Source organism: Hoplias malabaricus, chromosome 15 (genome assembly GCF_029633855.1).
Source record: "Hoplias malabaricus isolate fHopMal1 chromosome 15, fHopMal1.hap1, whole genome shotgun sequence".
Taxonomy (NCBI): Eukaryota; Metazoa; Chordata; class Actinopteri; order Characiformes; family Erythrinidae; genus Hoplias; species Hoplias malabaricus.
The window spans coordinates 1540193-1561219 of record NC_089814.1 but is presented as its reverse complement, the minus strand read 5'-3'; positions in this window follow the sequence as shown (position 1 = coordinate 1561219).

Sequence of the window (21027 nt, the reverse complement as noted above, 5' to 3'; positions counted from 1 at the left end):
CACAGCTTCTAGCCTGTGAGCTTGAGAGAACAGAAAAAAAAAAAAACTTCATCTTTGACAGCACAATCAGTCCTCTTTTAACACCATGGATCAAACCATTTAACATTCAAGGTACATTCCCCAGTAACAATGAATGTGAAGAACTCCACTTAGCTGGACATCACTACTTCACATTCAATCTCACACTTTAGATTAACCATCACAAGATTTCAATATTAAATATCAATGGAAATAATGTTGTAAAATACCCACTAGCTCTTTGTACAAACATGGTTTACCCCCTAGAAAGGTTCCAAGTAGTACAGTCCGGATTACCCAGAATTCCAGGCATTTCTATAAAGACATGCTCAGTAAGCCCGCACTTCCTCTAAACCAACACCCACTGACCCACGCTGCAGACATGGCTCCTGGGAATCAAACAAAGAAGTCAGCAGAAATGTTATGGTGAAAACAATAAAAATGTTAAAACTGTCCCATCTTATGGTCTCACTCTTCTTTACTAGCGTGCACAACTAGTATAGAAAAGATAAGTTTAAAAGATGTTAAATTATTGACCATTTACCTGAAATATAGGATTTGAACAGAATTTTAACCTTTTATGAGCTAATCACTTTAAAGGATTTTATAATGAAAAACATTAACTTTAAAATGAATAAATATAACCAATGTATACATTCTGGGCAATCTTAAAATCAGAACTAAGGCTATTACTGCAATGTACTCTGACCTTGTGCTGAACAAAATTTAAATTCATACTTTACTCCCTAAACACACTGCATCCCTTATTCTTACATGTGGGGCCTTAGTGTGCCATCACACCTGGCAAGGTACATTTCAGCCAAAATACTTATTTTTAGAGTGGAATTATATATAAAATTGTACAATTAATAAAAAGCTATATTAGACCTATAATACATCAGATATACTGATGGATGTAAACAACTGATTTTTGCAGACAGCCGCTAGTCTAATTATGCACATACGATTACATTTTTTAAAGTATACACACACAAATTCCAAATAAAACACCAATGAATCCAATGTTATTGGATTCTGAAGGGCTATGTTCTGGTCTATGGCAACACTGGGATCTGTCTCAAAGATGGATTCTGACCTGTAGAACCAGCTGAACCCAGTTTTGGAGTTCAGATGCCCTCTGGTGTAAAAAAAAAAAAAAATAGGGGCTAATTCCACTTCAATCCCTGTCCCATTCTCTCTCTCTCTCTCTCTCTCTCTCTCTCTCTCACACACACACATGAATCCAGTGTTATTGGATTCTGAAGGGCTATGTTCTGGTGTAAAAAAGGGCTAATTCCACTTCAATCCCTGTCCCATTCTCTCTCTCTCTCTCACACACATGAATCCAGTGTTATTGGATTCTGAAGGGCTATGTTCTGGTGTAAAAAAGGGCTAATTCCACTTCAATCCCTGTCCCATTCTCTCTCTCTCTCTCAAACACACATACACACACACACACACACAAATATAATGTTATTGGATTCTGAAGGGCTATGTTCTGGTCTATGGCAACACTGGGATCTGAATCAGCGATCCTTTGGTGTAAAGATCCGTGGGAGAATTACATTTTCATTCTGTTCTGAGTTTAACCGGAGACTTTCTTAAACCTCTTAGCGGCATTTTCTTTGTTAAAAACGACTAGCGACAAATCGAGCTTCTATTTCTGGTGGGTTTTTTTGTAGCTGCTTGTGTTTGGAGACTGAATTCTATCACACTTTCTGAGTTCTATCAAAGTTTCTGTCCAGCGGGTGCTGCTGAGCCCACCGTCACCCAAAGCACTCACAGGCGGACACACGTCACATGGGCCAAGGCCGTTTAAGCAGCCTAGCTCTGCTGGCCAATGAGAGGACACTAGTCAAGTCCTTGGAAAAGACGCCTTGTTGGTACGACAGCGTCGCAGATCGATTTCTTGAAAAGGAACGGAGGGTAGAATTTACGTATAAATAAACTGACATATTTTATTACACTCCCCTCTTTGAAAGACCAGCATCCGCCACTGACACTCACAGAAATGAATCCAATGTTATTGGATTCTGAAGGGCTATGTTCTGGTCTATGGCAACATTGGGATCTGTCTCAAAGATGGATTCCATTTTATTTTGGCTGTTATCTTTAGATGAGGCTGAATTTGGGTTCTCTTGGGTAAATGCATGTTAGATATTTCTCTTTTATTAATTGCTTGATTGATTTACAGTTTTGACACAATGAATGCTGTAAACAAGGGTTGTTTGTAGATTGTAAAGTTCATCAGCTCTTTATGAATTATTTTTACTTTTATTGGAGATTTGTAGTTTTCTGTTATGACAAAATGTGCTGTTTTTGTTAGGTTTTATTCTGTGGAATCTGTTGGGTTCTGTTTGGAGACTTCCAGGTCTTTGTTGTTTGAAAGGGCTTTTATGTTTCCCCAGGTCCATTCAGTAAGGGGCAATAACTGAATCCATCTGAAGTTAAAAAAAGAGACTTTCCATTCAATCCACTCACATCTGAGAGGGCTTGGTTCCAGTCTATGGCCAGTGGGATCCTCTTGAAGAGATTTTGAGCAAGGTCTGTGAGGTAGGTCAGAATCTTTTTTTGCTCTCTTGTGTGTTTGTCACCTCTCATATGAAGAGCCATGGTCCTGGTTTATGGAGGCCACCTGTTTGTTTGGGGCAGGATTAATATCTAGATGGTTGCTTTTAAAGTCTTGGTTCAGGTCTGTGGAGCTAATGGGATCTTTCTAGAATGTTGAATTCCATTCCAGTAGACCCTGTTTCTCTGTTGTAAAAGAGGGCCAGTTTGGTCCCATTCCCACACACACACACACAATCCAAGGTGATTGGATTCTGAAGGGCTATGTTCTGGTCTATGGCAACACTGGGATCTGTCTCAAAGATGGATTCCAACCTGTAGAACCAGCTGATCCCAGTTTTGGAGTTCAGATGCCCTCTGGTGTAAAAAAGGGCCAATTCCACCTCAATCCCTGTCCCATTCTCTCCCTCTCTCTCTCACACACACACACACACACACTCATGAATCCAATGTTATTGGATTCTGAAGGGCTATGTTCTGGTCTATGGCAACACTGGGGTCTGTCTCAAAGATGGATTCCAACCTGTAGAACCAGCTGAACCCAGTTTTGGAGTTCAGATGCCCTCTGGTGTAAAAGAGAGTCAACAACAGCGCAGACATGAGACTCAGTTTGATGTATCCAAATGTCTACGTCTAATGCCAAAATTTCAGGAAGACGAGGTAGATGTGTTTTTTTGATGCCTTTGAGAATTTAGCCACGGAATTAGCTTGGCTGGAGAATTGTTGGACCATTTTGGTTCAGAGTGTCCTGTAGGGGAAAGCTTGGGAGGCAGAAACTTACAGGCACAAATTCCGTTTTCTTAGACGTAAGCTAGCGGAAACCTATTTGGATGTAGCTAGGCAGCAGGAGGCAGTGTTTTAACGAAAGCATGTGAAGTTCTTACTTTTGCAGATTTAAAACAGCTTGTTCTTATGGAACAGTTCAAAAGTAGTCTACCTGTCCTTTAGGAAGTGTACATTCAGGAGCATGGGGCGACTGAAGTTAAAAAGGCTGCTATGATGGCAGATACTTACGAATTTACCCATAAGGAGTCGAGAGTGAAAGAGAGATCAGTGGTTGGTGGTTGGATAAAGGCTAATATTGAGGTTAAATCGGCAGAGACTAAAAGTCATAGGGAAGGGCCATCTGGCTCTAAACCTCATAGTCAACTTCAAAAACCTGTAAATTCTACTCCCTCGGGAGAAATAATCTGCCATTATTGTAGAAAACCTGGCCATATAAAATCAGGTTGTCCAGTTCTGCAGAAGCGCAGACGTGGGTCTTATACTGACTCTTCAAAATCTGTGGCATTGGTAGTTGGTTCAGAGAGGACTATTAGTTGTGTGGATCCTGAGTCTGAAATAACCCCCTCTCTGTATGATGGGTTTGTCTCCTGAGGTACAGTGTCCATTGGTTCTGGGGAGCCAGAAACCAAAATTTAAATTTTGAGGGACACTGGTGCAGTTCAGTCCTTGTTGTTACAAGGGGTTCGTGATTAGCCAGTTTCAATGACTCTTCAGTGTTGATTCAGGGTGTGGGAAGTTTGTTTGTTGCCATGCCATTGCATAAAGTGTACCTAACCTTTAACTTGGTAAATGGCTATGTTAATGTAGCAGTAGTGCCATCATTACCAGTCCCTGGAGTTTCTATGCTATTGGGGAATGATCTTGCTGGGGTTCAAGTGTCGGTAACCCCTTTAATTAGTCACATGCCATGTGAGGTACCAGAAACAGAGGCTTTGGCTAGCGAGTATCCTGAGGTGTTTTCAGCCTGTGTCGTTACCCGTGCACAGTCTCGCCCCAAGGGGGTGGTTCCACAGAGAGGGCTGGAGGAGGCAGCATTTGAGCTTGGAGATACCTTCTTTGGAAAACTAGGTTAATCGGATGCAGCTCAGTTTAATAGGGAAACCTTAATCAAGGAGCTCAAGGAGGACCCTGAGTTGGCCTCAGAGTGTTGTGGAGCAGATTGTGTTGCTGAAGAGTTTTAGGTTGAAAGTGTTGCGCTTGGCACATGAAGCACCCATGGCAGGGCACGTGGGTATTCGTAAAACCCAAGAGAGAGTCTTGTGTTATTTTTATTGGCCAAAGATGCATCGAGATGTAGTGTCCTACTGTCAGACATGTCATGCTTGTCAGCTAGCCGGAAAGCCAAATCAGAAAGTGCCTTGTGCACCATTGTGTACTCTCCATTTTTGCGAGTGACGATAGATTGTGTTGGACTTTTGCACAAGACAAAAAAGGGTTATGAGTATCTGTTCACTATATTGGATGTGTGTACTAGATTTCCGGAGGCTGTACCCTTGAGAAACATTAAGGCAAGAACTATAATTGAGTGTTTGTTTCAGTTCTTTTCTCGGTTTGGGCTGCCTCGTGAGATTCAATCAGATCGTGGTTCAAACTTTATATCTGGTGTTTTCCAGGAAGTAATGTGTGAGCTAGATATTAAGCAAATTTGTATTCATTAAAGGAGCAGGAACACTCTTGTCTGTGATGTTTCTCTGTTCTCTGAGACCTCCTGTAACAAAATGCACATATGGCATTTGTTCAAAACTGTGATCTTCAAAATAAAATTTGGGCATTTAAATAATCTAACAGCGATTATGGAAAAGCGAAGAACCACTATGTTAGTACACGATAGGTTTCTGAACAGGGGCTCAAGCACTCATGAATAATAATTTACAAATAAACAAATAAGCGCTCATTTATTCTGTTTCATCCTGAGTAAACAGACCTCGGTGTGCATTTACCTCAGATCAGTATCTGGTAATGAGGGACAAACAGGTTTGTACTCACAGTAAAATCTTTAATGCTTTGTTTTAGACAGAACATTACCTCAATATCTGCATTGATTGTTGAAGTTTGCAGGTATATCATCGTTTTAAAACAGTAAAGTAAAAAGAGAATTTGTGTGTGTGTAAAGTTGTTCACTCTTTAATGTTAAAATCTTTCCTGACTCTCCGCTGCTGAGCTGCAAAGAGGTGTACGCATGTGCAGTCCAAAATGCCTTGGGCACTGAGTTGTCACTCAAAAACTCATTAGCCAATGGGAAGGCACCCCTGAGAAAACCCGCCCACACGAGAGCTTTTTGCCAAAACTGCTTGCAAAACTCAAGGATCCAGTGTACAAAACTCAGAGAGCTCGTGCACAGAACTCGTGCTGCTGGTGCACAAAACTCAGAGAGCACACGCAGAACTCAGAACTCACACACTAAAGCCATGGAGCGATTCATTTTTGGCACAAATCTGATTTCATAATCCTTGGAATCCTGAAGGTTCCAAAAAGCTGCGCGAGCCTATTCTATACTTCACTCAGCACATGGAGCATTTACAAAAGAGGCGCGAGCCTAATCTTTATTTTTTTTTTAGCGCATCTGTAACATTCCAAAATGCTGCGCGAGCCAATTCTTAATTCTCGTAGCAACCGGAGCGTTAAAAAGGGTGGCGTGAGCCTGCTGTTTATTTTTAGCGCATCCTGAAGATTCCAAAAAGCTGCAAAACCTGTTCTTAATTCTTGTAGAAAACGGAGCGTTCCAAATGATGACGTGAGCATGCTGTTTATTTTTAGCATGTGCTGAAGGTTCCAAAAAGCTGCACGAGACTATTCTCAATTCTCGTAGCAACCGGAGCGATCCAAGTGGTGACGCAAGCTTGTTGTTTATTTTTAGCGAATCCTGTATGGAACCTGATGGGTGCCAAAAAGAATCGCACACAAAAAAAATTAATATCGTAACGTAATCATAACGTAAACGTTAGTATCATAACGTAAACGTAAAACTTAAAGGTAACCCTCTACTCATGTGTTTACCTAGTTTGACTGGAAATAGGAATCCCATCTTGATATATACAGTTATACATTTTATGGACTAGAAGAGGTCTCCATATCTCAGCTTTGGGATATGGTAGAGCGAAAATAACCACACCACTGTCTTTGTCAGGACTTCCCTGACACACGGTGTGGGTTTGGAGAAGATCTGAGGAGGTCACAGTTTTCACCCAAAAAAAAACTAAAGGGTACCCCTTTGTGTTTTTTTTATACTAAATTTTTGACCGTCTCAGACTTCCTTCAAACTCACATTGTTGATTTTTGGCCCATTGGAGCACAGAGGAAACCCATGCGGACACTGAAAGAACACACCAAACTCCTCACAGACAAGGACTTGAATGCACAATCTCCAGGTCCCTGGAGCTGTGAAATTGTGACACTACCTGCTGCGCCACCGTGCCGCCCAGTGTTGAACATATTGGAATTAAACCAATGGGCTCATTATATGTCCAAACAACCACAAAATGTACAGGTTTTGGGACACATTAAGGGCTGTTGCTGCAGAATTGGGCCAGACGCGGCGTGCCGCATTCACGCCGAGACGGCAGCCAGCCGACAGTGATGAGCCTGAGCCAGAATGGGCCCACCTCTACCTTGCTAGATGGGTTTTTTTTTTTTTTTTTAGCGCATCCGGAACCTTCTAAAATGCTGCGCGAGCCTATTCTTAATTCTCAAAGCATCCGCAGCGTTCCAAATGGTGACGCAAGCTTGTTGATTATTTTTAATAAATCCTGTATGGAATCTGATTTGTGCCAAAAAGAATGCACAAAAAAATCATCTCAAATGTAAAACTTATAACTTGCAAACAAAAAATCCAGCTCTGACGTTTGTGCTCCATGACTTTGTGCGTGAGCGCTGAGTTCAGCGCATGCTCTCTGAGTTCTGTGCGTGCTCTTTGAGTTGTGTACGCCTCGTTCCTGAGTAACTGTAAACTGCTTATGCATGCAAATTCATTAACTACAGAACTTCAAATGTAAAAGATAATGAGGTTATAGTACAAACGATCATGCTACAACTGATGCTAAAGATCTCATCTGAATAACTTAAATTAACCTCCTATTTGCTTTTCTCCCTGCCCACCATTTTTCACTGCCCTATTCATTTTTTTACTACAGTCCATCTTTACATAATTACATAAAGAAAATGAATTAGTTCATGTTCATAGTTAATTTTGAAAAAAAATGTATTAACTTCACAGTTCCAAAAATAAACTACTTCACATGCTTTTGTTTATTTTTTTCTCTCAGTAAATAAGCTTCTATAGCTTTCATATAACCTTCTGCAACCCATTAATCACCAGCCAAAACTCACTGCTACTCACTAACAAAAAATTAGTGTATGTGAAATTATATATTCAAAATATTACATTACACCAAAAAACCAGCACTGAGATTGAGAATGTATTTAGCTACTACTTTATGTCTTCTTAATGTGTTTAAGCAGTTTTATTTCTTATTTTATTTCTTATACTGAGGGAAGCGGTTCTGTGACATAAAAAATGCTCATGTATGAGCGATTGTCATGTCATTTAAATGTTTTCTATGTCAGAGGGGAAAAAAAGAGCTAGCTAGAGTTAAACAGGTTAGCTAAAGTTTGTCATTTGGAAAAAAAAACTAAAAACGGTTCAATATTACGTATGTACCATATAGCAGTTGATAGAATAACGTACATAACATTAACTATGTTGACTACATTTGGGCGATACCAAAATACATATGTATCCAAAAATAGAAGGTTAAATTGACATATTTATGGGATGAAGCTGTTCCCTGAGGCTGGTGAGAGCTGCTCGCGCGCCGCGGTCACTGAAAAGAGTGCGTAGCTTCATCGTCTTCTTCTTCTGTGTTTTTACATCGGTTCGCTTCTGCCACCTTCCGGTTTCTCACTCAGAGTTCATTCATTTTAGAGCTGTCGTTCCAGTCCAGTCGTCTTCACTTAAACTTAAATAACAATCTCCTCCCTTCAGCACGACACTGCATGTTTCCATATGTGTTTAATAAAATGCTCTGATCAGTGTAGTGTGCTAACTGCAATCCCAGTAAACATTTAGCCGTTGATTCAATGTTGAAATAACGTACTTGACTGTGGTCTAATCAACGTTTTTTTAAGGTTGAAAATGAAAATGAAACACAGACGTTGAAAAGACGACTAAAAAAGTCACATTAAAGACGTCCTTTTAAAGCCGTTATTTCAACGTTGAAATCACGTACCTAAATGTCGTTCAATCAGCGTTTTTCTAAGGTTGAAAATGAAAGTTGAAAAGACGTCCAAACACTGACGTTGAAAAGACGACTAACAAAGTCACATTAAAGACGTCCTTTTAAAGCCGTTATTTCAATGTGGAAATCACGTACATAAATGTCATCCAATAAACTCTGGGTTAAAGTTGAAAAGACATCCAAGCATAAACTTTGAAAAGATGAGTACAGTAGGTTCCTTTAAGAATTTAATGCTTCAGACTGGTTTTTAATCAAATCAACTTTATTTGTATAGCGCCTTTTACAACTGACGTTGTCACAAAGCAGCTTCCCAGTTTCAGAACAGAACATTTAAAACAAAGCCCAATGCGAGTATGCGGAAGGCGACAGTGGCAAGGAAAAACTCCCTCAAGGCTGGAGGAAGAAACCTTGGGAGGAACCAAGACTCACAAAGGGGACCCATCCTCCTCTGATCAAACTATAGATTGGATTTTAATAATAATGATAATAATCATAATAGTGACATCAGTCTTGGGGCATAATAATAGTGCATCAGATTGGAAGAATCAGTCAGTGTTGCTTTTCAGTCAGAGTCCATTTCTACTTCAGTGTAGTTGATCATGGTGAGTGGTCAGAGGCTGGCAGCAGTAGATGGAGGTGAGCAGCTGGTCTGGTCTGGTCTGGGCCGCAGGAGAATCCAGCAAACAATCTTCCATCAGTGGGCCACCATTTTCTCAGAAAACAGTAAAGGGAAGCGGTTAGTTTAGTTGAGTGCAGCAGAGAAAAAGAGCATGTGACGGATCTGACTGTAACAGACTAGGAGGAGGGAAACCAGAAGGAGCTCAGGCAAGGACATCCTTCAGCTCCAAACAAGAGAAATTGTGAGCACATCATCCGCGTTTACCCTGATTCCCCATGTCCATGAGTTCCTGAAACGACAACCTTAAACTAGACAGAGGTTAGTTGCCAAAGGCTAAACTGAACAAGTGTGTTTTGAGCCTAGACTTAAACATAGTGACTGTGTCTGCGTCCCGAACACTAGCTGGAAGACTGGGCTGATATGATCAAATTTTCTAGTTTTAGTGAGGACCCTGGCTGCAGCATTTTGAATTAGCTGGAGTTTACTCAAGTTTCTGCTGGAGCATTCTGATAAAAGTGCATTGCAATAATCTAATCTTGATGTAATAAAAGCGTGAACAAATTTTTCTGCATCTGGGAGGGATAAGGAATTTCTTAACTTAGCGAGGTTCCGAAGATGTAGAAAAGCTTTTTTTGTAATTTTACCTATATGCTGATCAAATGATAGATCTGAATCAATTATGACACCCAGATTTTTAGCTGATGAGCTAGGGAGAACAGGGAAGTCAAAATTATGTATTAAGTCTGATACCTTATTTATAGCAGGTTTTGGACCTAGAAGGAGAACCTCGGTTTTGTCGCTGTTTAGCAGAAGGAAAGTGTATGACATCCAATGCTTCACTTCTTTAACACAGTCCTCCATTTTCTTTAGTGTAGGTTTGTCATCTGGTTTGGCTGATATGTATAACTGTGTGTCATCTGCATAACTGTGGAAGGTAATGCCATGCCTGCTAATAACTCTGCCCAGTGGCAGCATGTATAATATGAATAGTAAAGGTCCTAGGATGGAGCCTTGGGGAATTTCAGATCTCATTTTTTTGCATAGAAGAAACATTATTTACTTTTACAAACTGGTAGCGATCTGTGAGATAAGACTTAAACCATGATAGGGCCGTTCCTGTTATTCCAACCATGTTTTTTAATCTTTCTAGCAGAATAGTATGATCACTTGTATCAAAAGCTGCACTGAGGTCGAGTAGAACTAGCATGGATACGCAGCCTCGATCAGAGGCGAGAAGAAGGTTGTTTGCTATCTTAACTAAAGCCGTTTCGGTGCTATGGTGTGGCCTAAAACCAGATTGAAATTTTTTATATATGTTATTCTTATGCAAGTATGAGGGAAGTTGTTGGGCCACAACTTTTTCTAAGATCTTAAATATGAAGAGAAGGTCTGTAATTGGATAGTACACTAGGATCAAGATTCGGTTTCTTGATCAGGGGTTTAATAACTGCTAGTTTAAATGCTTTGTGTACATGATCCAGTATAAGGGACGAATTTATGATTGTTAAAAGAGGATTGATTATGACTGGTAATACTTCTTTAAATAGTTTTGTTGGTATTGCATCAAGTGTGCAGGTCATACAATTTGACGAGTAGATGATTTTCTCCAGTTCTAGCTGTGGTAGTGGGTCAAAGTCCTCTAGTCGTTCTTCTATGTTTTGTTCTATATCATCCACACCAGATGACAGACAGGCTGGATTTAGTAATATGGTATTTATTGTTTGTCTAATATGTTCAATCTTATTGTTAAAAAAGTCCATAAAAGCATTGCTGGTGTGAACAGCTGGGATCTGTGGATCAGTAGCTGCCCGATTGTTTGTAAGTTTAGAGATTACATTAAAGAGTGCTCTAGGATTGTCTTTATTATTTTCAATCAGTGAGGACAGATGTGCTGAACGTGCATTGATGAGCGTCCTTCTAAATTCGATAAGGCTGTTTTTCCAGGCACAGTGAAATACTTCCAGTTTAGTCGACCGCCATTTCCGCTCTAATTTCCTTACGGTTTGTTTTAAGGTGAGTGTTTCTTCATTATACCAGGGATTTTTTTCTGTCGTAGCTTTTTACGCTTAAGTGGTGCTACACTATCTAAAGTTGATGGAAGTGTGTTATCTAAGTAGTCCATTAGTCTGTCCAGCTCCAGTGGGTCCGCTGGACTACTGACTGAGGTCAATAAATCAGTGATGTTTTCAGTAAATTTAGGGGATGTAGATGGGGTTAGTGAGCGCTTTATATAGTAATGTGGGCATGTACATTTTTTTAATATCTAAACTCAATTCATATGAAATTAGGTAGTGGTCTGAGACTGTGGAAGATTGAGGGAGAATATTTAGGTTTTTTATGTTCGTGCCCAGGGTCAAAACCAAGTCTAGTGTGTGATTACAATAATGAGTAGGACCTGATACATTTTGTGTGAAATCAACAGAATCTATGATTGATGTGAATGTTCTTTTTTAGAGAATCATCACTTTTCTCAAAATGAATGTTAAAGTCTCCTACAATTATTAACTTATCACATGACACTGCTAAATTAGCAGCTAGTTCACCAAATTCTTTTATAAATTCTGAATAGGGCCCTGGTGGTCTATAAATGTTTAATAAGGAGATTGTGTTCTTATTTGTGGCGGGGTTAATTATGTTAATGTACATAATTTCAAAGGAAGTAAAGTTGTAACCATGTTTTTGGTTGATAATCAAATTATTTTTGTAAATTATACATAATCCACCCCCTTTGCCCGTCAGTCTGGGGCTGTGTACATATTTATAGCCTGTAGGAGTGGCTTGATTTAGTGCTAAATATTCATCATTTCTAACCCAAGTTTCACTAAGGCATAAAACATCAAGTTTCTGATCCATTATTATTTCATGTATAATGACTGCTTTAGAATTAAGTGCTCTTATATTGAGTAGGCCAAACCTTAGGTCTGAGGGGAAGATACTATGCTCTGTTTTTGATGGTTTAATAGTGATTAGGTTATTGGGGCACGCTGTTTGATATTTTCTAGGTTTAAGTTTGATTCAGGGGACAGACACAGTCTTGATACTGTAACAAATATTTATATTCCTTAGAGCAAGCTTTAAGCTTTTTTACATACACCCTTACTATGGGCAAACAAATGGCCATTATCTGTAAGTGTATCCTTAAAATCACTTACCTGTAAGCTGTGTAATCTACTTGCCTGGTTTGTGCTGGTGGGTGGGGTTAGTCAAGTCTGGCGTAGAACATCCTTGATGTTCCCAGAGAGAACTGGAGAACCTAGACAACTAGGGTGAAGCCCATCCCGGCAGTAGAGGGCAGGACATTCCCGAAAACACTCCCAGTGGTCGACGTAGTCCACGCCGACAGTGCCACACCAAACCCGGAGGCAGGAGTGGAGTGCAAAGAGCCTGCTGTACACCACACATCCTCTTGCAAAGCTCGCACAAAAAACTCAGTGAGATCGCGCAGCACGCACAACACATGGATCCTCTCTGAGTGTTTTGTGGGTGCTGCACCATCTCTCTGCAGTTTTTTTTGTGAGCTTCTCGATCTCTCTGAGTGTTTTGTGCGTGCTGCGCGATCTCTCTGAGGTTTTTTTTGCGAGCTTTGCGATCTCTCTGAGTGTTTTGTGCGTGCTGCGCGATCTCTCTGAGGTTTTTTTGCGAGCTTTGCGATCTCTCCGAGTGTTATGTGCGTGCTGCGCGATCTCTCTGTGATTTTTGTGCATGCTGTGCTCTCTCTGTGTGTTTTGTGCGGGCTGCGCCATCTCTCTGAGGTTTTTTTTGCGAGCTTTGCGATCTCTCTGAGTGTTTTGTGCGTGCTCCGCGATCTCTCTGAGGTTTTTTTGTGAGCTTCTCGATCTCTCTGAGTGTTTTGTGGGTGCTGCGCCATCTCTCTGACGTTTTTTTGCGAGCTGCGCGATCTCTCTGTGTGTTTTGTGCGTGCTGCGCGATCTCTCTGAGTGTTTTGTGCGTGCTGCGCGATCTCTCTGAGGTTTTTTTTGCTAGCTTTGCGATCTCTCTGTGTGTTTTGTGCGCGCTGCGCGATCTCTCCTAGTGTTTTGTGCGTGCTGCGCGATCTCTCTGTGTTTTTTGTGCGTGCTGCGCTCTCTCTGAGTGTTTTGTGCGTGCTCCGCGATCTCTCTGAGTAATTTGTGCGTGCTGCGCCATCTCGCTCAGGTTTTTTTTGTGAGTTTTGCGATCTCTCTGAGTGTTTTGTGATCGCTGCGCGATCTCGCTGAGGTTTTTTTTGCGAGCTTTGCAATCTCTCTGTGTGTTCTGTGCGTGCTGCGCGATCTCTCCGAGTGTTTTGTGTGTTTTGTGCAAACTGCTCGTTCTCGCTGATTGCTTTGTGCAAACTGGGCGCTCTTGCTGAGTGTTTTGTGCAAACTGCGCGCTCTCTCTGAGGTTTTTTATGCGAGATTTGCGATGTCTTTGTGTTTTGTGCGTGCTGCACGCTCTCTCTGTGTTTTGTGCGTGCTGCGCAATCTCTCCGAGTGTTTTGTGCGTGCTGCGCTCTCTCTGTGTGTTTTGTGCGTGTTGCGTGATCTCTCTGAGGGTTTTTTTTGCGAGCTTTGCGATCTCTCCGAGTGTTTTGTGCGTGCTGCGCGATCTCTCTGAAGGTTTTTTTTAGCGAGCTTTGCGATCTCTGTGTGTTTTGTGCGTGGTGCGCGATCTGTCTGTGTGTTTTGTGCGTGCTGCGCGATCTCTCTGAGGTTTTTTTTTTGCGAGAATTGCGATCTCTCTGCGTGTTTTGTGCGTGCTGCGCGATCTCTCCGAGTGTTTTGTGCGTGCTGCACGCTCTCTCTGTGTGTTTTGTGCGTGCTGCGCGATCTCTCCGAGTGTTTTGTGCGTGCTGCGCGATCTCTCTGAGTGTTTTGTGCGTGCTGCGCGATCTCTCTGTGTTTTGTGCGTGCTGCGCGATCTCTCCGAGTGTTTTGTGCGTGCTGCGCGATCTCTCGGAAGTTTTTTTCTTGAGCTTTGCAAACTCTCTGATTGTTTTGTGTGGGCTGCGCGATCTCTCTGAGGTTTTTTTTTTTTTGCGAACTTTGCGATCTCTCTGTGTGTTTTGTTGCGGGCTGCGCGATCTCTCTGAGGGTTTTTTTGTGAGCTTTGCGATCTCTCTGTGTGTTTTGTGCGTGCTGCGCGATCTCTCTGAGGTTTTTTTTCGAGCTTTGCGATCTCTCTGAGTGTTTTGTGCGGGCTGCGCGATCTCTCTGAGGTTTTCTTGCGAGCTTTGCGACTACTCTGTGTGTTTTGTGCGTGCAGCGCGATCTCTCTGTGTGTATTGCGCGTGCTGCGCGATCTCTCCGAGTGTTTTCTGCGTGCTGCGCGATCTCTCTGTGTGTTTTGTGCATGCTGCGCGATCTCTCTGAGCTTTTTTTTGCGAGAATTGCGATCTCTCTGTGTATTTTGAGCGTGCTGCGCGATCTCTCTGAGTTTTTTTTTTGCGAGCTTTGCAGTCTCTTTGTCTGTTTTGTGCATGCTGCGCGATCTCTCTGTGTGTTTTGTGCGTGCTGCGCGATCTCTCTGTGTGTTTTGTGCGTGCTGCGCGATCTCTCTCAGGGTTTTTTTTGCGAGCTTTGCGATCTCTCTGTGTTTGGTGCGTGCTGCGCGATCTCTCTGAGGTTTTTTTTCAAGCTTTGCGATCTCTCTGTGTGTTTTGTGCGTGCTGCGCGATCTCTCTGTGTGTTTTCTGCGTGCTGCGCGATCTCTCCGAGTGTTTTCTGCGTGCTGCGCGATCTCTCGGAAGTTTTTTTCTTGAGCTTTGCAAACTCTCTGATTGTTTTGTGTGGGCTGCGCGATCTCTCTGAGGTTTTTTTTTTGCGAACTTTGCGATCTCTCTGTGTGTTTTGTGCGGGCTGCGCGATCTCTCTGAGGGTTTTTTTGTGAGCTTTGCGATCTCTCTGTGTGTTTTGTGCGTGCTGCGCGATCTCTCTGAGGTTTTTTTTCGAGCTTTGCGATCTCTCTGAGTGTTTTGTGCGGGCTGCGCGATCTCTCTGAGGTTTTCTTGCGAGCTTTGCGACCACTCTGTGTGTTTTGTGCGTGCAGCGCGATCTCTCTGTGTGTTTTGCGCGTGCTGCACGATCTCTCCGAGTGTTTTCTGCGTGCTGCGCGATCTCTCTGTGTGTTTTGTGCATGCTGCGCGATCTCTCTGAGCTTTTTTTTGCGAGCTTTGCGATCTCTCTGAGTGTTTTGTGCGTGCTGCGTGATCTCTCTCAGGGTTTTTTTTGCGAGCTTTGCAGTCTCTTTATCTGTTTTGTGCATGCTGCGCGATCTCTCTGTGTGTTTTGTGCGTGCTGCGTGATCTCTCTCAGGGTTTTTTTTGCGAGCTTTGCGATCTCTCTGTGTTTGGTGCGTGCTGCGCGATCTCTCTGAGGTTTTTTTTCAAGCTTTGCGATCTCTCTGACTGTTTTGTGCGTGCTGCGCGATCTCTCCCAGTGTTTTGTGCGTGCTGCGCGATCTCTCTGAAGGATTTGTGGGGGCTTTGCGATCTCTCTGAGGTTTTTTTTCGAGCTTTGCAATCTCTCTGAGTGTTTTGTGCGGGCTGCGCGATCTCTCTGAGGTTTTCTTGCGAGCTTTGTGACCACTCTGTGTGTTTTGTGCGTGCTGCGCTCTCTCTGTGTGTTTTGTGCCGGCTGCGCGATCTCTCTGAGGTTTTTTTTTTTCGAGCTTTGCGATCTCTCTGAGTTTTTTGTGCGTGCTGCGGGATCTCTCTGAGCTTTTTTTTTTGCAAGAATTGCGATCTCTCTGTGTGTTTTGTGCGTGCTGCGCCATCTCTCTGAGTGTTTTGTGCGTGCTCCGCGATCTCTCTGAGGTTTTTTTTGTGAGCTTCTCGATCTCTCTGAGTGTTTTGTGCGTGCTGCACGCTCTCTCTGTGTGTTTTGTGCGTGCTGCGCGATCTCTCCGAGTGTTTTGTGCGTGCGGCGCGATCTCTCTGAGGGTTTTTTTTAGCGAGCTTTGCTATCTCTCTGTGTGTTTTGTGCGTGCGGCGCGATCTCTCTGAGGGTTTTTTTAGCGAGCTTTGCGATCTCTCTGTGTGTTTTGTGCGTGCTGCGCGATCTCGCTGTGTGTTTTGTGCGTGCTGCGTGATCTCTCTCAGGGTTTTTTTTGCGAGCTTTGCGATCTCTCTGTGTTTGGTGCGTGCTGCGCGATCTCTCTGAGGTTTTTTTTCAAGCTTTGCGATCTCTCTGACTGTTTTGTGCGTGCTGCGCGATCTCTCCCAGTGTTTTGTGTGTGCTGCGCTCTCTCTGTGTGTTTTGTGCGTGCTGCGCTCTCTCTGTGTGTTTTGTGCGTGCTGCGCTCTCTCTGTGTGTTTTGTGCGGGCTGCGCGCTCTCTCTGAAGTTTTTTTCTTGAGCTTTGCAAACTCTCTGATTGTTTTGTGTGGGCTGCGCGATCTCTCTGAGGTTTTTTTTTTTGCGAACTTTGTGATCTCTCTGTGTGTTTTGTGCATGCTGCGCGATCTCTCTGAGCTTTTTTTTGCGAGAATTGCGATCTCTCTGTGTGTTTTGAGCGTGCTGCGCGATCTCTCTGTGTGTTTTGTGCGTGCTGCGTGATCTCTCTCAGGGTTTTTTTTGCGAGCTTTGCGATCTCTCTGTGTTTGGTGCGTGCTGCGCGATCTCTCTGAGGTTTTTTTTCAAGCTTTGCGATCTCTCTGACTGTTTTGTGCGTGCTGCGCGATCTCTCCCAGTGTTTTGTGCGTGCTGCGCGATCTCTCTGAAGGATTTGTGGGGGCTTTGCGATCTCTCTGAGGTTTTTTTTCGAGCTTTGCGATCTCTCTGAGTGTTTTGTGCGGGCTGCGCGATCTCTCTGAGGTTTTCTTGCGAGCTTTGCAGTCTCTTTGTCTGTTTTGTTCGTGCTGCGCGATCTCTCTGTGTTTTGTGCGTGCTGCGCTCTCTCTGTGTGTTTTGTGTGTGCTGCGCTCTCTCTGTGTGTTTTGTGCGGGCTGCGCGCTCTCTCTGAAGTTTTTTTCTTGAGCTTTGCAAACTCTCTGATTGTTTTGTGTGGGCTGCGCGATCTCTCTGAGGTTTTTTTTTTTGCGAACTTTGCGATCTCTCTGTGTGTTTTGTGCATGCTGCGCGATCTCTCTGAGCTTTTTTTTGCGAGAATTGCGATCTCTCTGTGTGTTTTGTGCGTGCTGCGTGATCTCTCTCAGGGTTTTTTTTGCGAGCTTTGCGATCTCTCTGTGTTTGGTGCGTGCTGCGCGATCTCTCTGAGGTTTTTTTTCAAGCTTTGCGATCTCTCTGACTGTTTTGTGCGTGCTGCGCGATCTCTCCCAGTGTTTTGTGCGTGCTGCGCGATCTCTCTGAAGGATTTGTGGGGGCTTTGCGATCTCTCTGAGGTTTTTTTTCGAGCTTTGCGATCTCTCTGAGTGTTTTGTGCGGGCTGCGCGATCTCTCTGAGGTTTTCTTGCGAGCTTTGCAGTCTCTTTGTCTGTTTTGTTCGTGCTGCGCGATCTCTCTGTGTTTTGTGCGTGCTGCGCTCTCTCTGTGTGTTTTGTGTGTGCTGCGCTCTCTCTGTGTGTTTTGTGCGGGCTGCGCGCTCTCTCTGAAGTTTTTTTCTTGAGCTTTGCAAACTCTCTGATTGTTTTGTGTGGGCTGCGCGATCTCTCTGAGGTTTTTTTTTTTGCGAACTTTGCGATCTCTCTGTGTGTTTTGTGCATGCTGCGCGATCTCTCTGAGCTTTTTTTTGCGAGAATTGCGATCTCTCTGTGTGTTTTGTGCGTGCTGCGTGATCTCTCTCAGGGTTTTTTTTGCGAGCTTTGCGATCTCTCTGTGTTTGGTGCGTGCTGCGCGATCTCTCTGAGGTTTTTTTTCAAGCTTTGCGATCTCTCTGACTGTTTTGTGCGTGCTGCGCGATCTCTCCCAGTGTTTTGTGCGTGCTGCGCGATCTCTCTGAAGGATTTGTGGGGGCTTTGCGATCTCTCTGAGGTTTTTTTTCGAGCTTTGCGATCTCTCTGAGTGTTTTGTGCGGGCTGCGCGATCTCTCTGAGGTTTTCTTGCGAGCTTTGTGACCACTCTGTGTTTTGTGCGTGCTGCGCTCTCTCTGTGTGTTTTGTGCCGGCTGCGCGATCTCTCTGAGGTTTTTTTTTTTCGAGCTTTGCGATCTCTCTGAGTTTTTTGTGCGTGCTGCGGGATCTCCCTGAGCTTTTTTTTTTTGCAAGAATTGCGATCTCTCTGTGTGTTTTGTGCGTGCTGCGCCATCTCTCTGAGTGTTTTGTGCGTGCTCCGCGATCTCTCTGAGGTTTTTTTTGTGAGCTTCTCGATCTCTCTGAGTGTTTTGTGCGTGCTGCACGCTCTCTCTGTGTGTTTTGTGTGTGCTGCGCAATCTCTCTGAATGTTTTGTGCGTGCTGCGCGATCTCTCCGAGTGTTTTGTGCGTGCGGCGCGATCTCTCTGAGGGTTTTTTTAGCGAGCTTTGCGATCTCTCTGTGTGTTTTGTGCGTGCTGCGCGATCTCTCTGTGTGTTTTGTGCATGCTGCGCGATCTCTCCGAGTGTTTTCTGCGTGCTGCGCGATCTCTCTGTGTGTTTTGTGCGTGCTGCGCGATCTCTCTGTGTGTTTTGTGCGTGCTGCGCGATCTCTCTGAGCTTTTTTTTGCGAGAATTGCGATCTCTCTGAGTGTTTTGTGCGTGCTGCGCGATCTCTCCGAGTGTTTTGTGCGTGCTGCGCGATCTCTCTGAGGGTTTTTTTTAGCGAGCTTTGCTATCTCTCTGTGTGTTTTGTGCGTGCGGCGCGATCTCTCTGAGGGTTTTTTTAGCGAGCTTTGCGATCTCTCTGTGTGTTTTGTGCGTGCTGCGCGATCTCTCTGTGTGTTTTGTGCATGCTGCGCGATCTCTCTGAGCTTTTTTTTGCGAGCTTTGCAGTCTCTTTGTCTGTTTTGTGCGTGCTGCGCGATCTCTGTGTGTTTTGTGCGTGCTGCGCTCTCTCTGTGTGTTTTGTGCGTGCTGCGCTCTCTCTGTGTGTTTTGTGCGGGCTGCGCGATCTCTCTGTGTTTTGTGCGTGCTGCGCTCTCTCTGTGTTTTGTGCGTGCTGCGCTCTCTCTGTGTGTTTTGTGCGGGCTGCGCGCTCTCTCTGAAGTTTTTTTCTTGAGCTTTGCAAACTCTCTGATTGTTTTGTGTGGGCTGCGCGATCTCTCTGAGGTTTTTTTTTTTGCGAACTTTGCGATCTCTCTGTGTGTTTTGTGCGTGTTGCGTGATCTCTCTGACTGTTTTGTGCGTGCTGCGCGATCTCTCCCAGTGTTTTGTGCGTGCTGCGCGATCTCTCTGAAGGATTTGTGGGGGCTTTGCGATCTCTCTGAGGTTTTTTTTCGAGCTTTGCGATCTCTCTGAGTGTTTTGTGCGGGCTGCGCGATCTCTCTGAGGTTTTCTTGCGAGCTTTGCAGTCTCTTTGTCTGTTTTGTTCGTGCTGCGCGATCTCTCTGTGTTTTGTGCGTGCTGCGCTCTCTCTGTGTGTTTTGTGTGTGCTGCGCTCTCTCTGTGTGTTTTGTGCGGGCTGCGCGCTCTCTCTGAAGTTTTTTTCTTGAGCTTTGCAAACTCTCTGATTGTTTTGTGTGGGCTGCGCGATCTCTCTGAGGTTTTTTTTTTTGCGAACTTTGCGATCTCTCTGTGTGTTTTGTGCATGCTGCGCGATCTCTCTGAGCTTTTTTTTGCGAGAATTGCGATCTCTCTGTGTGTTTTGTGCGTGCTGCGTGATCTCTCTCAGGGTTTTTTTTGCGAGCTTTGCGATCTCTCTGTGTTTGGTGCGTGCTGCGCGATCTCTCTGAGGTTTTTTTTCAAGCTTTGCGATCTCTCTGACTGTTTTGTGCGTGCTGCGCGATCTCTCCCAGTGTTTTGTGCGTGCTGCGCGATCTCTCTGAAGGATTTGTGGGGGCTTTGCGATCTCTCTGAGGTTTTTTTTCGAGCTTTGCGATCTCTCTGAGTGTTTTGTGCGGGCTGCGCGATCTCTCTGAGGTTTTCTTGCGAGCTTTGCAGTCTCTTTGTCTGTTTTGTTCGTGCTGCGCGATCTCTCTGTGTTTTGTGCGTGCTGCGCTCTCTCTGTGTGTTTTGTGTGTGCTGCGCTCTCTCTGTGTGTTTTGTGCGGGCTGCGCGCTCTCTCTGAAGTTTTTTTCTTGAGCTTTGCAAACTCTCTGATTGTTTTGTGTGGGCTGCGCGATCTCTATGAGGTTTTTTTTTTTGCGAACTTTGCGATCTCTCTGTGTGTTTTGTGCATGCTGCGCGATCTCTCTGAGCTTTTTTTTGCGAGAATTGCGATCTCTCTGTGTGTTTTGTGCGTGCTGCGTGATCTCTCTCAGGGTTTTTTTTGCGAGCTTTGCGATCTCTCTGTGTTTGGTGCGTGCTGCGCGATCTCTCTGAGGTTTTTTTTCAAGCTTTGCGATCTCTCTGACTGTTTTGTGCGTGCTGCGCGATCTCTCCCAGTGTTTTGTGCGTGCTGCGCGATCTCTCTGAAGGATTTGTGGGGGCTTTGCGATCTCTCTGAGGTTTTTTTTCGAGCTTTGCGATCTCTCTGAGTGTTTTGTGCGGGCTGCGCGATCTCTCTGAGGTTTTCTTGCGAGCTTTGTGACCACTCTGTGTTTTGTGCGTGCTGCGCTCTCTCTGTGTGTTTTGTGCCGGCTGCGCGATCTCTCTGAGGTTTTTTTTTTTCGAGCTTTGCGATCTCTCTGAGTTTTTTGTGCGTGCTGCGGGATCTCCCTGAGCTTTTTTTTTTTGCAAGAATTGCGATCTCTCTGTGTGTTTTGTGCGTGCTGCGCCATCTCTCTGAGTGTTTTGTGCGTGCTCCGCGATCTCTCTGAGGTTTTTTTTGTGAGCTTCTCGATCTCTCTGAGTGTT